Genomic DNA, 2753 nt, shown 5'->3' with positions numbered 1-2753 from the left:
GGGCTGGGGATTCGAACCCGCCACCTTAGGTGTACGTGGCTGGCACCTTAGCTGGTTGAGCTATAGGCGCCGGGCCCCAAATGATTTCTATTTCAACAGTTATTGAAGGCTAATCCAAAGAACACCTCTCTAATTGGTGGAGCGTCTGGTATCATCAACTAATGATCATGGAGCTTTACATACTGGACACTGTTCAAAGTCACTGGCGAGGAACAGGTGCTCATTTAAAGATGGGGAGACTCAGAGGCGCCTATGGCTCAGTGGGTAGAGCGCCGGCCCGATATACCGAGGGTGGCAGGTTCAAACCCAGCCCTGGCCAAACTGCAACAACTAACTAACTAACTAAAGATGGAGACACGGAGCCACAATGGAGCTAAGTAGCTGAACCAGTTCACACAGCTGGGAGTGGCCAGGCCAGGGCTCAAATTCAGGCAGAGATGGAGGGAAAATGCTGGCAAGGAGAAGGAAGGAGGAAGTGGGCCCAGCCAGCGGAGGGGAGGTCTTTTCCTTTACTCTGCTGTAGGGACCACCCAAGTGCTGGGCCCAGACTTCCCACTGTGGCTCCGCCCACTATCCCCCAGGGTCTGATACCCCCGGGGCATCTGTTGCTTCCTGTCCTCTGGTCTAGCAGCTGCAAACAGTGTGAGACTGTACCAGGTTGACCCACAGGCCTGCTCTTTTAGGCTAGGCTGCGATTTTTTCTAGATTACTCAGCCTTTGGGAAGGAATCTGGGCCAAGGACAAACCTTTGGTAAGAAGAACAGGGTGTATAGAGAACTGGCCCCCTCCTCCTCCCAGTCTCCTCCTCTAGGAGACTCAGGACCTGGCAAGGCCCTACAGGGAAAAGTGCTGTGGCTGCAAGTAGCAGTTAGCACAGAGCCCGCCCCTTTCAGGCCCAGCGTTCCAGGGGAGGCCTGGCCCTTGCCTTGACCACACCCGCTTCCAAAGGGTCTTGAGAGTCAGCCAGAGAGATGCTTCTGCCCCGCCCCCTTAGTAGCCATGGCAACCTCCTGTGCACCAGGCGCTGACATCTTGAAGCCCTTAAAGGAGGACCCTGCTAGTCTGCTGGTTAACTGGCTCAGTGGTTGACCATTTGGGCAGCCTGGGTTCCTCAACCCGATTCATGCACTGAACTGTGCAATCATTCAGGACCTCAGTTTCCTCATCTGTAAAGTGGGGGTAACAATAGTATCCACCTTTGAGGTTACTGTGAGGATTAGATAGGGCAGCTAGCAGAGGGGTCAGCACAATGCCTGGGGATTTTTCTGAGACAAGGTCTCACTCTGGCTCAGGCTGGTATCGAACCTGTGAGCTCAGGCAATCCACCCACTTCAACCTCCCAAGTGCTAGGATTACAGGTCTGAGCCACCGTGCCTGGCCTCCCCACCCTTTTCTCTTTTTCTCTTGGCCTACTTTCAGTGGCTGAATCTTGTCATGGTTTTTCTTTCTTTCTTTATTTTTTTTTAGAGACAGAGTCTCACTTTATCACCCTCCATAGAGCACTGTGGCATCACAGCTCACAGCAACCTCTTGCCTCAGCCTCCCAAGTAGCTGGGATTATAGGCACCTGTCACAATGCCCAGCCATTTTTTGTTGTTGTTGTTGTTGTTGCAATTTAGCCAGGGACAGGTTTGAACCCCCCAACCCTTGGTATATGGGGCCGGCGCCCTCCCCGCTGAGCCACAGGGGCCGCCCTGAATCTTGTCATGTTTTACATAGCCCTGAAAGACATTCTAAACGCTTTCAGGAGAAGGAAAGGAATAGAAAGAATAACAGGGAGAAATACATTTTGGGTTTGCCTTGGTTTTTTTGCAGTTTTTGGCCGGAGCTGGGTTTGAACCTGCCACCTCTGGCATATGGGGGCAGTGCCCTACTCCTCTGAGCCACAGCCGCTGCCTGGTTTGCTTTATAATAGCATTACTGAAACTAACTCACATGCCACGAAATGACCCTTTTAAATTATATAATTCAGTGGTTTTTAGAATATCCAGAACTGTGCAATTATCAATACCAACTGAGAACATCCTCATCATCTCCCCAAAAATCCCTTATCCCTTAGCAGCCATCCGCCTCCCTGACCTCCTCTGGCTCCCGGCAACCACTCTCTGTGCCCGTGGAGTTATTTGCCTGCTCTGGGAGTTCTCATCAGTTTGGAAGCAGGCAGTGTGAGTTCTTTTGTACCCAGCTACCTTCACTTGATACGATGTCCGTAGTCAGTGAGAAAAGAAGTTCGACAACTGATGGATGGATGTGGTTAAATGCAGGCATTGAACGAACAGGTGTTGAGCGCCCACTATTCTGGCCCTGGGGGTTCAGCCAGGAATGAAACTGACAATAAAACCCTGCTCTGAGGGGTTTCTAGTTGGGAAGAGAGACAATAAACCCAACAAGTAAGTACACTATTTAGAATTTTAGGCCACGGATAAGAGCGAAAGTGTAAACAGGGCGAAGAGCGTGGCTGTGACTTTAAATAGAGCGCTCAGCAAAGGCCTCGCCACAGGCTGGCCGCAGGGACGTTCCCGCTCAGACTGGACCCAGGTGAGGCGTCAAACTGGCATCTCGATGCCTCCGGGTCAGCGCCGAGGTCCCGGCAAGCAGGTCTGTCCCACGGGCCCCGGACTTCACCGGTCCCGTCCTCACTGTGCGAGAGCTACACGCAGGAGGCGTTTGACCGCCGCCCGCCTCGATGGGCAGCGAGCAGCGAGGCTCGGCGAGTCGCGGGGCCGCGGGAGAGGGGACGCCGGCCCGCGGAG

This window comes from Otolemur garnettii, unplaced genomic scaffold (genome assembly GCF_000181295.1).
Source record: "Otolemur garnettii isolate 467f Iridium unplaced genomic scaffold, OtoGar3 scaffold00047, whole genome shotgun sequence".
Classification (NCBI taxonomy): domain Eukaryota; kingdom Metazoa; phylum Chordata; class Mammalia; order Primates; family Galagidae; genus Otolemur; species Otolemur garnettii.
This window is presented reverse-complemented; position numbering follows the sequence as displayed.